The 14,905-nt window shown below is 37.4% G+C and overlaps 1 long non-coding RNA gene across 1 annotated transcript; it reads left to right on the forward strand.

The window, feature by feature from the left end:
• Window positions 1–360: 360 nt before the first annotated feature.
• LOC129511368 (uncharacterized) lies at window positions 361–9,033 on the forward strand. The gene is made up of 3 exons (XR_008664802.1): window positions 361–1,248; window positions 1,970–2,075; window positions 8,862–9,033. It is a non-coding gene; the product is annotated as an uncharacterized LOC129511368 (long non-coding RNA).
• Window positions 9,034–14,905: the final 5,872 nt, after the last annotated feature.

Raw genomic sequence — 14,905 nt, forward strand, 5'->3', positions numbered from 1 at the left:
GAATCTTAAGAGTTGAGGGATGAGGGAACATGATATATAATTTATAGGTAAATAATTATAAAACATGCATGGGAATGATAACATTAATTTAGGGCAGTTTATTCAGAAACACTGCAAAGTGTGAGATATTTATTTCCACACCCCAACCCTCAAAAAACAAAAATGTTAACATGGGTTAAATCTGGGTGATAGGCAAGGGTATCATATTCTTTTCTGTAATTTTCTATGTTTTAATTTTTTATAAAGTTTTGAATTAAAAAATAAAATACATTGGGAAGGGATACCTTATAATCCTAACATACAAAATGTCTGTATCTTTTGCTTTCTCTCAAGTGTTGTACATTACCAATCTGGTAGGTAAAATATTGTAATTTATGATTTTTTTATTTAATTCTAAAATTATTTGATTCCTAATGACATTGAACAGTTTTTCTCCTATTTTGGCTAGTTTTTTAATCATCTTTTATTAAAGCCTGTTTGATATGTTGCTTATTATCTACTAATACAGTTATTTATTGATTTGTGAGAGCTCTTTATATATTCAGGAAATCAACTATTCTTTCAAATATGCCATAACTTACTATTTTATTACTTGTCTTTTTAAATAAGGATATTGGGGATAGGACTAAGAACAAAGCACATCTAACAATATGGAAATAACCTAATTCCTGAAAAACTACAAACTCAATAACATGGGTTTATTTTTCCCCCCAAAAAAATCGTATGCCATGATACTTTATTTGTGTTTTTTCTTACACAGTAACTTTGTTTTGGTGCCAGTTTTTTACAGTAAGAATAAAGTCTTTCTGCTATGATTGGAGAGGCACAGGTGAGAGCTAAAATGCTCTGAAGAGTATTAGATAGCTCTCTTTGGTCAAAAATATTAAATAATGCTTTTATCCTCCATATGCCATTTGAAATATATAGTGGGATTTATTTTTTATTTTACTTTTTTGAAGAAGTAAAATTTACATACAGTAAACTGCAAAGACCTTAGATGTTTAATTTGATGAGTTTTGAGAAGTGTTGGCTTGGTTATTTATATTCAATAGCACTAGAATTTGGGACACCTGGCTGGCTCAGTCAGAAGAGCATGTGGCTCTTGATCTCAGGGCTGTGAGTTTGGGCCCCACGTTGGCTGTAGAGATTAAAATAAATAAGTAAACTTCAAAAGTTTTAGAATTTTATTATTTTCTTTAACAGTTTGAACCTTCAGTTGTATACTTAGACAATCTTTTCACATTCTGAGTAAGTAAATATTTACATATATTTTTATTTATGACTTTGGTTTTTTTATTATAAATACGTAATACTAGTCAAACTTACTTTGGGGTATTGCACCATGGTGAAAATCTAGTATATTTTCCATTATCCCCGTATACCAGCTAATACATAAGCCAGTCTTTTCTTATTTATTTGAAAATGCCCTTTTACTATATGTTCTAGTATTCACTTGTGTTTTTATGGGCATTCTATTTCATTGCTTTGTATTATGTATCACTATGTCATCTTAAGTATCAAAGTTTTATTATATGTTTTATTATCTGGTAGGGAAAGTGCTCCCTTATTACTCTTAGAAAAATCGAATGCTTATTCCTCCAAATGAACTTTTGAATATTTTGGCCAAGATTTCCCTGCCAAATAAAAATCTTGTTAGTGTTGAATTGTTATATGCTTAGATTAATTGGAGGGAGGGGTCATTGATATCTTTAACAGATAAGAGCTCCAAGCCAGGAAAATGCTGTATCTTACTATTTATATGAGTGTTTTTATGCCCCCCAGTAAAGTTTTATAGTTTTCTCTATATGCATGATGCATTTCTTCAGTTAATTCCTTATTATTTTATATTTCTTATTGCTGTTATGAATAAACCATTCTCCCCCAATATATTTTTAATTTATACATTCTTTGTAGGAAAAGACTTAATTACTTACAACAAAATCATTTCAATTTCTATCATTTCCACCAGATGGCAGTCTCGGGCATGTCCATTTGTAAAGCCGCCGAGGGCTCTGGTGACAAGAAGGGCAGTGGCTGCAGACCTTCCAAGCCCCTAAAAGTACAAGGACATGAAGGTTTTTGTTGTTTTTTTTTTTTTTTAACCTGAAAGAAAAATGAACCCAACATTATCTAATTGTGTTATTTATACTGCTATTAACCTGTAATCAAAGTCCGTTAGCAGAGGCAGAGAAAAACTCACTGCACCTTTCAAAATTGCATATTCTCTGTCCCTGTGATAAACACCTGTGTCTTTGGGGAAATATTTTGATTTTATTCCAGGGATTCTCATGGTTAGAGGCAGACTTTAATCTGTCATGATTGTTTCCCTTCTCCTAAAAGCACCATTTAAATAAGAAGTTACTAGGTTCCTAAATGTTCATGTAAGAACATCTTTCTTTGATTCTGGTATTTGTGATGTCCAGATCTCTTCTGAAATGAGGCTCAGTGTTTATAGTCAACAGAAAGGAAAGTAAGTTTGTAACCAGCTTGTTCTACATGAATACAAATTTTAATAACTCCCTTAGATTAGACACTTTTTAAACTAGTTTAGATCACGTCAAAGACTTGTGTTTAAGAATATAGAAGGTAGTGGATATCTTGGTCACACAAGACACCAGCTCAGGTATTTTATGGAAAATACTTTCGCAGTGGCCAAAAAACTGTACTTTTGAATGACATATCACCTAAGCAAACTCCCCTCTTGTGCCTTTTATTATAATTCCATTTGTTAACTTTTATATAACAGTAGTAAATGACTAGAACTATACAGTAACTATGTACATTCCCTCTCTGAGAGATTGTCCACTCCCAGACTGAAAGCTGCAAAAAAGAATGATAAATAACCCATGTTTGGTCCTTGAGCACAAAGGCTGCCAAATTTAATTCTTGCTTTTCCAAAGAACTGCTATAAATATTCTAGGAAGTAATAAAGCAAAATTTTGAAAGACAGCAGATTATTTCTTTTAGGGAGACCATGGAAAAGTTTGATGTTTTGGTCTCTGGATAATTCTGTGATGTAGTATGTGGAATCACGGATATCTTGAGTGTATTCCATGGATTTATTCATGTTTTGCATAATCTCTGAGAGTGAATATTGAAATAAGGCTTATGGCAATCTCAGCTACGTAGTAGGTATTTCTAGAGCTTGCATGTAATGTACTAAGACCTACCTTTAAGACAAAATTGGAATTGGTTAGAATTAGGTTTATACCATACCACACATTTCCAGATTGTTAGGGGTAACCTAAATTATATCAATAAAACTGTAAGTTAAATGTACCTGGAAGATTGGCCATGTAAAATTGTCTTTGAAAAGGAAGGAATTCCCTTCTAATAACCCACGTTTGTATTGTATGTATGATTTTTTTAGGGCTTTTTGCATTTTCAGGGTGGAACATGCATGAATATAGCAGGTAAGATGGAATATTCCCCATTACAGCATTATACTGTACTACACTAGACTAGAGAAGTAGACCATGAAAAATTTATATGATGCTAATTGCTTTAAATCTAGGGGTGAATGGGAGGGAGGCAAAATAGATTACATTTTCTAGACTGATTTCACATCAAAAAACAGCACACACATTTCAGTTGTATCTCAGTAAAACTAGAGGAACACACATGAATGTTTGTCCATTTGAGAGATAAAAGTGGCCAAAAAAAGCAAATTCTGAATGATTTGTAGTTATGTCCTCAAAAGTTTTAACATAGTAGCTCTGAAGAATTGTCATTTGTGTGCTCTTCAAAAACAGAGTAATAAATTTTGCAGCTGGTCAGATCTTTATATATTTATGGAATTTCAAAGTTGGAAAAAGACATTTAGCAGCCTCTCATCTGACCCTCCAGGAACCAAAATCTTTCATTTTGGGCAGCTCTCCTGGTCCCCAGTTGGTGGCTTCCTCCCTTCATTTGTCGTATTAGCTCAAGACCAAACATTTAACAGCAGCTACTGTGATGACTCCTAGCCTTTACTCTTTTCTATCACCAGTTCACTCATCATATGTCATGGCTTCTGTTGTCTTTACCATTCAAGACCCTTTTGTGCAAATGCTCTAGTTTTCTGTGTCTTTCTGAAAGTGCTCAACCCAGAGCTAACATTTATAAGTAGCAGAGCTGTCATTCCTTTGTTGTAGTTAATACTCTTCATCTATTTAGCACCCAAATGATGGACTAGCTTTTCTGACACCCACATCATATTGTGTGAGTCTTCAAAGGTTAACGATTTTTACTGCTGTTAAACAATTTCCCCTCATCCCACACTTGTGTAGTTGGTGTTTTGTTTATTAACCTACTTTGCAGGACCTACATTTATTAAATTTTCTTTTGTTTGATTCATTAACCTTTTTAGATGTTTTTGGATTCATGTAAGATCAATTTGCTATCTTTTTCTGATCACTCCAAAATTTCATATGTAAACCTTGTACACTGAATGAAACAAGTCTGAGGATAGTGATCTATCGTAGGCCTCCAAAACTTTGCAGTCAGATACAGGTTGGCCAAGGGATCAATCAACACCTGTTAGTAAGGATGTAGTGATTTGCTGCAGTCCATATCTCTCCAAGGTTACAGAGGATATTGTTGGAGTTTACATTCCTTGCAGAAGTCCTGCATTTCCCAAATGTTAGTCAAGTAACTGCCCCTAAAAGTTTGGAGTCACACCTGTTGATTCAGAGTGAGTGATGGTCTCTCCTAAAGAATTAGAAAACGCTAGAAGGATCTGTTCTGGGGTCTTCCCTGAGATCAGTATCAAGTTGCCATCATTTTGTGCCTGTCCTCAAAATTGGAATGACCTTTTCTCTTTTTGATGTTGTGGCTGGTCCCTCCCTAGTCCACACTTGTCTCAAATGTAAACAGTGGGCTGCTCAGAAATATTCTTAGATTTTCAGTATCATTTTCTTATTTTCTGTCAGCATAGAATAGGAAATGAAGTTCATATTGGCCTTATCCCTTGTGTATAACTTGGCTAATTTACATCTTTACCTTGACCCCATTCCTATACATACAGATTTCTGGTGGTGGTTTTGCTAAAGGTGTTTCTTGTATCACTTACACATTTTTGGAATTTTGGACTTGTTACATTTCTTCCTGTGAAAACTGCTGGTTTCCTGTTTTTGTTTATTTGGTAATAATACTGTTTTTAGGTACATCTCCCTTTTTCATCCTGTATGTGTGTGATTCTTAAAAAGTATTTTCAAAAATAACCCCGATATGTTTTAAAACAAAAAACAAAAAACAAAACTCTTAACGAGGCCAAGAGCCTGAGTGAGGTCAGGTGCGGCATGTAGCTGGAAGATGGGATGGAGCAAAACAGTGCAGTGTCCAAAGGGATGCAATTCACATTTCAGGCCATGGGGACAAGATGCAGGAAAATGTTCTCAGTATATAAAAGTAGTACAGTTAAATTGCAACCAGTATCTGACAGGTGGAAGTAAAGTGACTGTCCAGCAGCAGCCCTGGCTGGAACATTACATTCGCTTTGGGAAAGGAGAACAGCATAGCTTTCTTCTTTACATTCTTCCCTACCTGTATTATATCCTCTTTCCCCAAAAAACAAAAGCAACAACAACAACAACAAAAAAAACAGCTGGAGTATAACAGAGGAACTCAGCTCCATGCAAGTGATTGTAAAGGACTAGCTGTGACTCGCTAGGCTTTAGTTCAGCCCTCCTGGAAGATCCCTTCTGGGGCACACTCTGTAGCAGGTGCCTTTTATCTCTTTTCTTGACTTCCTCCATGACCAGGGCTGCAAAAATAAACTGATGGGAAGGAGGAGAATGACCCACATGTAGACAGCTTTGTAAATCTCTGCAGCTATACTTACCATATATACTGTTGATAGTGTATTTGTGTGCATTTATGTATGTATACTGTACTTCAATAAAAATATTTGTTTTTTAAAAAAGGGAACCTTGGCTGATACAATAAACTTTATATATATTTGTATTCATAGGAAGTTTTTGTCTTTTAATGGAACACAAAAATAGTTGAGTAGATGGGTCAGATAATGCTTTGGATAGTATGAACTAAAGTACATTTTATGAAAAACTCACTTTCAGGGCAGTGGGGAGAAAGAGGAGCCTTAAAAAGATAAGTGGTGTTTTAATCAGGGTAAGCAAAACTGCTGCAATAAACAGAACCAAACCTGTAATGGTTCAAATACTAGAAGTTCATTTCTTACTTGTGTGTTTATCAGAGTGGGTGTTCCAGATAAGTGTGCTGCTCTCTCCCACGTGGTGATTGAAGTCTGAGACTGTTTCCATCTTGTGGCTACATCATCCCCCAGGGCCTTGTTGTCATCTGTATCCAATGAGAAGGGGAAAGTGAGCAAGGAAAAGGTTCCCCTACTTCTTAAAAGTCTCACTACATTTGAGGAATTGAAATCATAGAAGACATATTCTCTTACCACAGTGGAATCAACCTAGAAGTCAATAACAAAAGAGCAACACACTTCTAAATTATCCATGTGCTAAAGAAGAAGTTATAAGAAAAACTAGAAAATATCTTGAGCAGATCGAAAATGAAAATCACAGCATACGAAAATTTGGGGGCTGCAGCTAAGGCAATATTTAGTGGGAAATGCATAGCTTTAATCACTTATATGAGAAAGAATGTAAGGTCTCTAATTAAATTTTCAACCTAAGCAGTGAGTACAAGTGTGAGGAAGGAAGGAAGGGTAGGGTAAGAACAGAAAGCGATGAAATAGAAATCAAAAAATAGCAAAATCAAATTAAAAGCTACTCTTGAAAATATCAATAAAAGTGATAACTTCTGATCAGAAAACAGATTGTCAGTATGAGAAATGAACAGAACACCTTACCACAGATCCTACAGACTTTTATAAAAAGGAATATTGGAAAAAAAATTATTCCTATGAAATCAACAACTTAGGAAACATTTGAAAACCAATGTAATTCAACACTGGGAGGGAGTATGAAAAAGAAAACCATTATCTTATTACATTCAGAAAAAGCGTTTGACAAAATACAGAACCTATTTATGGGTGGAATTCTCAGCAAAGCACAAATAGAAGGGAACTTGCTCAATCTGACAAAAGGTAACTAAGTAACACCTAAACCTAAAATCTTTAATAGTAAAAGACTGATACTTTCCCTCTGATATGCTGAACAAGGCAAGAATGTCTGGTGTCACCTCTGGTGTTCCAGGTGACTGGAGGTTTAAGCCAGTGCAACAAGACAGAAAGGAAATTAAAAGCATACAGATTGGGAAATTGAAAAAAAAAATTGTAAAGAAAGACACATAAAACTATCCATTTGAAGATGGGATGATTGTGTAAGTAGAAAATGATAAGGAATCTATAAAACAACTAATAAGCCTAGCAAGGTCACAGGATACAGGGTCAATGTACTAGAATATCTCTATTTTTATATACTGGAACAAGCAATTAAAAATTGAAATAAAAAAATTAAAAAAAATGAAATGAAAAAAATTTACAATAGCATCAAAAAACAATGAGAGGCGCCTGACTGACTCAGTTGATGGAACATGGGGCTCTTGATCTTGGATTTGTGAGTTCAAGCCCCACATTGGGCATAGAGCTTACTTAAAAACAAACTCTTCAAGAGACACTGTTAAGAAAATAAAAGGCAAGCCTGGGGCAAAACATAACTGATAAAAGACTCATGTTTATAATAGACAAATTTTTTAAACGGGGAGGATATTGAAAACCTGAGCATTATACCAAGGAAGATAGAACAAATGACTGACTAGTAAGCATGAATGCACGAAGTTATTAGTCACTAAGGAAATGAAAATTGTAATACCAGTACAACTCACTAGGATAAAGTTACAAAGACCAGCATCGCCAATTGTCCTCAATAACGTGGAGCCGAGAGAATGCTCACACATTGCCCATGGGAAGGGAAAAAGGTCCAACCACTTTAGAAAACAATTTGGCACGTTATCTTTCTTTAAGAATTTTTTTTTTATTTTTTTATTTTTTAGAGAGCACAAGCAGGGGGAGCAGCAGAGGGAGAAGGAGAAGCAAGCTCCCCTGGAGCCCAATGCAGGGCTTATTCCAGGACCCCCGGGATCATGACCTGAGGCAAAGGCAGACATGTAACCTACTCAATCACCCAGGCACCCCTGGCACATTATTTTAGTTAGTATAGCTTCATAGTAATTCTTGCAATCAGGTAGTAGGAACCTTCCAGTATAATCCTCCTTTATCAGAGTTGCTCTGACTGTTCTGGTTCAAACATTCCAACAAACCCACCTCCCTTATAAGCTTTAATACTATACTAACCTTATGACCAGCGATTCCTCAATATTTACCCAAGAAAAGTGAAAACATATGTCCACATGAAAATCTGTACAGAAATGTTTGTAGGAGCTTCATTTATAATAGTCCAAAATTAGAAACATCCCCAAATTCCTTCAACTGGTGTAAAGGATAAAATATATCCATACTAATGAATGCTGTTTCACAGTAAAAAGGGATAAACTACTAATTGACGCAACAACATGGCCTTATGCCGAATGAAAGAAGATACAAAAGATACATCTGATTCGATCCTATCCATCTGATGTTCAAGAAAGGCAGAATTATAGTGACAACATATCAGTTGTTGACAGGGCTGGGGATTGACAGCAGAGGGGTGTAGAGAGCTTTCTGGAATGATGGAATGCTTCCCTCTCATGAGTGTGGTGGTCATCACATAGCTATACATTTGTCAGATTTCATCAAATTATACATCTGAAAGTGGTAAGTATGTATTCAATACCCCGTTAATCTGACTACAAGAAAAATGTGTTAATGTAGATTTGGGTGTGTGGGTATTCACTGTAAATTTTTTTCAAATCTGATTTATGTTCATAATTTCCATTTTAACATATTTCAAAAGATATGAACTTGAGATGAAATTCACCAGAGAAGAATACTCCAAATTTTATGGCCTGAGTTCTTTTTCACAGGGGCCCCTCTATGTGACCTGCTTAGGGTAAGTATCAACAGGAATTTACTATTTATTTATATAGTAGCTATATGTATATAAGAATGTACTTACTATCTGATTATTACTTAATGGTTCTCTTAAGCAGCTATGGGGATGAGGGTAAGGTTGGAGTGAGGAAGAAGCTTTGCTAAGTAATCCATTCATATGGGCTGAATTATGTGATATCAAAAAATAGGAATTGATCAAGGCCATTTTATTACATAATCCTATCTGCTGCCTCCCCCAGCAAGCAGGAAGACTTATTTGTAGAACATAGCTTTAAAATATTGTAGAGGCACCTGGCTGGCTCAGTCAGTGAGACATTTTGGTCTTGATCTCTGGGTCATGAGTTCAAGCCCCATGTTGGGCATAGGGTTTGCATTAAAAAATAATAACAATAGGGATCCCTGGGTGGCGCAGCGGTTTGGCGCCTGCCTTTGGCCCAGGGCGCGATCCTGGAGACCCGGGATCGAATCCCACATCGGGCTCCCGGTGCATGGAGCCTGCTTCTCCCTCTGCCTGTGTCTCTGCCTCTCTCTCTCTCTGTGACTATCCTAAGTAAATAAAAATTAAAAAAAAAATTAAAAAAAATAATAACAATAAAATAAAATGTTATAAAAGTAATTAAAATTGTATTGAAATTCAGCTATAGAAGATGCCCATGGTTGATTTTCTCTCTTCAAGAGCCATGGCTTTGTAACATTTTAAAGCAGTCCCTTCATTGCCAAAACCAAAACCCCTTTCATTTATTACTTATAAAAAGTAGCGTGCCTCCACTGAAATTACGACTTTCATTTTGATGTCTCTACATGCTTAGGAGAGTGGAAATCTACCTTTTAAGCAAAGATCATTGCCTTACAGATACAAAGGTGTTAGCATTCATTGAAGCTTTTGGAGTGATAACTTTTTTTGTAATGACCTCTTAACATATTTAGTTGTTTGTCTTTATTCGATAGGTCTAGGGTTGACAAATTTTGTAAAGGGCCAGAGAGTGTAAGTATTTTAGGCTTTGAGAGCCACATGGTCTCTGTCGCTCAGCTCCTCTGCTATGGCAAGCCGCCACAGATAACACACAAATGAAAGCATTTCATTCATTATAAAATTTTATTTACAGACATGTATTGGGCTGGATTTGATCTGGGACAAAGTTTGCTGACCCTGGCTATAGATGATAAATACACCCCAAAACAAATCTGCTACCTGCTATGACAAAGAGTTTGTAGAGTCAGGTAACCCAGGTACTTCTATAAAGAAAACTAATATTGATATGATAACAGTGAGGTTTAGGAAATGCTACTCCAAAATATGGCAGCTGGGCATATTGCATATTCCAAGCTGGAAGAATTTGAGAAATAGCATGTTCAGGAAGGACTTTCTGACCCTCCTCTGAAGCAGCTCATAAAACCCCTCTGTGACAAGATGCCCACCTGGCTCAGTTGGTTGGGCATGCAGCTCTTGATCTTGGGATGGTAAGTTAAGCCCCATGTTGGGTGTAGAGATTCTAAAAAAGTAAAGTAGGACCCTCTCATGAGGGGCACCTGGGGTGGCTCAGTCAGTCAAGCATCTGCCTTTAGCTCAGGTCATGATCTCAGAGTCCTAGGATAGAGCCCCACATTGGGCTCCCTATTCCCTGGGGAGTCTGCTTGTCCCCCTCCCCCTCCCAACTCTTGATCTTGGGATTATGAGTTTTTTACATTTAAAAAAAAAACAGAAAAATTAATATTTCTTACTTGGAATAATTGAAGATATAAAATTATCCCCAAGCAGATCATTCTTGTTTTGTGAAGAATAATTTGAACCATTCCCTTTAGTTCTATAAATGTAGTGAGTAGACTCTATTGTTCTGGTACTTCATGCTTACTAGCAGTTGTTATGATGTTAACAGTAACTTGTATCAGTGACATAGGCCTCACCATGTTCGGCTCTTTGTTGAGGAGGGAGCTGACCAATCATTACAAGAGGAGCCTCTTAACATTGGTAGGTAGCTTGTATATGCTATTTAATTAAATGTTTAATTGAGTTTTATTTAAATTTATCTAAAATAAATTTTAAAATTTAAATGTATTTTGCTTAATCTTCATGACAACCCTGAAGTAAGTGTAACAGGTGAAAGAGCTGAGGTCCAGCCAAGGAGGTTGAATAATTGACCCAGGACCATGGATGGAAGTTTATAAGTTGCTGATCTGGAATTTAAACTGGTCCCAAGATTTTGCCATGTGACCATGCCAAATGGATGGGAATTACATGAAATTGTAACCCCACCAGCAAGAACAGTGAAGGGCACTGGGCTGTGCCACCAAAGCAGGTGGTGGTGAGCAAGTCATACGGTTGCTGGGCATCTTTGTTTCATCTCCTATAAACAGAAGGGATTGATAATCAATGGTTCCCCCAAACCAGAACTTGAATCCAAGTTTCTACTTGTCCGTCACAAAATTAGAAAAACAAGGACAGTATAGTTCTCCCTTGAAGCTACAATTTATCAACTTAAAGAATTTTCCTGTCATCTAAGATTTGTGTTTTTACATGTTTTGGCATTACAGTGTCCTTCATATAATAAGATACTGGGAGTAGACTATTTTTTAATATCCTTATTGAACAAAGTGAAATGTTGGTGTTGTATTTTTGGTTCTCCCCCATTTTGGGGGGGGGGAATTTTTTTCGCCCATAAAATCCCAAAGTTTGGAAATCATTGTTCTAATTATACACAAACTAGCAGGGCGAATATTTGTTATTAGGATTTTATTAGAGCTACAGATTTTTTTTTCATTAAAACTTTTTTTTTCAGTTTGAAAATTCTGGTCTAGGGGCACCTGGGTGGTTCAGTGGTTGAGCTTCTGCCTTTGGCTCAGGTCGTGATCTCGGTGTCTTGGGATCAAGTCCCACCATCAGGCTCCCTGCCCGATGGAGAAGCAGGCTCCTCCCTCTGTCTATGTCTCTGCCTCTCTCTATGTGTCTCTCATGAATAAATAAATAATTTTTTTTAAAAAAGAAAAATCTGCTATATGTAAAGCCTGTTATAGAAAGAAAGCTAATACTTCAGACAGAGCAAAGACTAGAGGAGTATTCATTCGGTCATACAGAAGGCCCTTTAAAGAGATTAGGGATATGTTGTGCAGATCCTCTCAGACCTGGATTTGAATTAATTACCCTCATATAAAATTTGGGAGATTCTACATATTAATGCAGATTTTCAGCTTCTCTGGAAATTAGATCTGTCAATCTCAGTTCTTCATTGTTGCTGTAGCTGAGTGTCTACTGGCCCTGTAGTCCGGGGAAGAGCCTTCTCATCTGCCACCACCTTGCTGTTACCCGGTCATCCATGTGTGTCATTTCAGTCTGGCAGGCTTTGGCCTTTGAAACCTTCTGCAGTGTAGTCCAGGTACCACTGCACTGGCCTCACCTAGGAGGTACTTAGAAATGCAGCACTAAATCAGAACTGCATTTTAACAAGATCTACAGAAGATTTGTATGCAGATTAAAGTCTGCCGAGCCTTACCCAAGATGATCCCAGCAAGATTCTGAACGTTGATCATTGGCAAAGCCCTGGCCTGCTCACTGTGGTGACAGGTACAGCGCTCAGCCATCAGAGTGGAAAGGCCAAATAAAATCACATATTAAAATAGCCGTAATTATGAGGATGAATATACAAATGAGTAAGGAGTTCTGGGAGGGCTAGGTGAGTGTCCACTGGAGTTATATTGGTGGGGGATGGCAGATGGAGCAGGGCCTCAGGAGAGGTGGGAACAAGTGTCCCAGAACAAGGTGTTCATAGACTTCAGTGGTGAAACAATAAACATCACTGGTTGACTTGAGCAGAGAGCCTGATTTGGAGATACTCAGAGAGAAATAAGATTAGAACATAGTGTGGGCATGGACTGAAGCTTAGACTTCTAAGACAAGATATGTGGACTTTGTCTTCTTTATCGTGAGAAGCCACTGAAGGCTACAGAGGCTCAATATAAGTGTTATTGAGAAGATCAGTGGCCTGACAGATTGTTAGGGTCAGTGGGCTTTACTTTATAGGGACATATTCCCAATGGGTTTATATAGCTACCTTTGGGAAAGCCATTTCCTTAAAGTATGACATATTTTGTGTCTTTTCTACCTATACTGACACTCTGTCCTCTGATATATGTTCCCAGAGACCCTGATCCAGCTGAATGTTTCCTGGCTTTAAGTCAGACCTTGCTAAGACTGTCCATTAAAGGTCAGGGACCCATAGAGCTCCACCCATCCCCAGAATACTGGGTTTGGCCTGGGAGTTGAGGGTATCACTCAATATCCAACAACCACATTTCCCCAGCTTTAAATTGCAGAGAATGGCGTTTGTGTCCTAGTGAAGTTCTAATGCACTTAGGTTTGATTTGGAGCAAGACCATTTGTGGCAGTAGTGTCTACCAGTGCTGATAATTACAAGTTTTCTGGAGCAGCTCTGTGTGTCTGAATTTGAAGTATTTGTCACAGGGTAGGTAACTTTGGTGTTTAACTGTTGGGTGACGTTTTTCAACAGAACTTTGTTAAAGACCAGATATTATGTGTCATTATTTCTTTTGTGATTCTGGACTTTTTTTTTTTTTTTTTTTTGAGAACAGTCTTTAAGCAGTAAAGAATTGAGACACCCTCAGGTTCAAACACTTTATAAATCAGCCCATTACACTGTGGATCCAATTACATGGTTGGCCAATGATGTCACATAAGGACATGATTATGCTTTTTTTGTTTGTGTGTATGTTGTTTTGTTTTTTAATGTCTGGAGGATAGGCCACCAGGAAGGCACAGTGGTGAAGTGTTACTATTAATAGCATTTGCTCTGGATTGACAATGGCCACGGAAATCCCTCAACTATGATTGTCACAAATTTGGGCCTGAGTTACATAGAGATGTGTGCCATTCATCAGGCCGAAGTACTAGCTCCAGGCTGCACCTGGTGCATAAGTGGCTGTTGGGAATACAAATTAAACATTGATGCAGCTCAACAACAAAAAATTGAATAACCTAATTAGATAAGGGGCAAAGGACTTGGACAGACATTTCTCCAAAGATGATATGCAAATGCTGGCAAGAATGGGAAAGATGAGCAGTAATCATCAGAAAAATACAAATCAAAACCACAATAAAACATCACGTCCACATCCATCAGGATTGCTACTATAAAAACAAACCAAAACAGAAAATCGGGAGTGCCAGCAAGGATATGGAGGAACCAGAACCCTTGTGCTGTATTGGTGAGATTGTTTAACAGCACAACCGCTATGGAAAGCATTATGGAGTTTCCTCATAAAGCTAAAACTGTGGGCAGCCCGGGTTGGCTCAGCATTTTGGCACCGCCTTAAGCCCAGGGTGTGATCCTGGGGACCTGGGATCAAGTCCCACGTTGGGCTCCCTGCATGGAGCCTGCTTCTCCCTCTGCCTGTGTCTCTGCCTCTCTCTGTGTGTGTCTCTCATGAATGAATAAAATCTTAAAAAAAAAAAAAAAACCTGAATTCCCATATGATTTAACAATCCCACATCTGGATACTTATCCACAGAAATTAAAAGTAGTCTCTTTTTTTAAAGGATTCATTCATTCATTCATTCATTCATTCATTCATTCATTTATGAGAGAAAGAGAGAGAGAGAGAACCAGCACAAGCCAGATGAGGGGAAGAGGGAGAAGCAAGCTCCCCATTGAGCAGGAAGCCTGATGTGGGACTCAATCCCAGGGCCCCAGGATCATGAGCTGAAGGCAGATGCCCAACCGACTGAACCACCCAGGTACCTCTAAAAGTAGGCTTTTGGAAGACATAAACAAAATGTGGTGTTACATGCAATGGAATATTATTCAGTTTTAAAAAGGGAAGGAGATGCTGACACCAGCTACAGCAACATGAACGGACCTCAAGGACAATATCCCAAGTAGAATAGGCAGTCATGGAAAGAACTACTGTATGATTCCACTTATAGAAGGTAGCTAA

The sequence above is a fragment of the Nyctereutes procyonoides genome, unplaced genomic scaffold (assembly GCF_905146905.1).
Source record: "Nyctereutes procyonoides isolate TBG_1078 unplaced genomic scaffold, NYPRO_anot_genome, whole genome shotgun sequence".
In the NCBI taxonomy this organism is placed as follows: domain Eukaryota; kingdom Metazoa; phylum Chordata; class Mammalia; order Carnivora; family Canidae; genus Nyctereutes; species Nyctereutes procyonoides.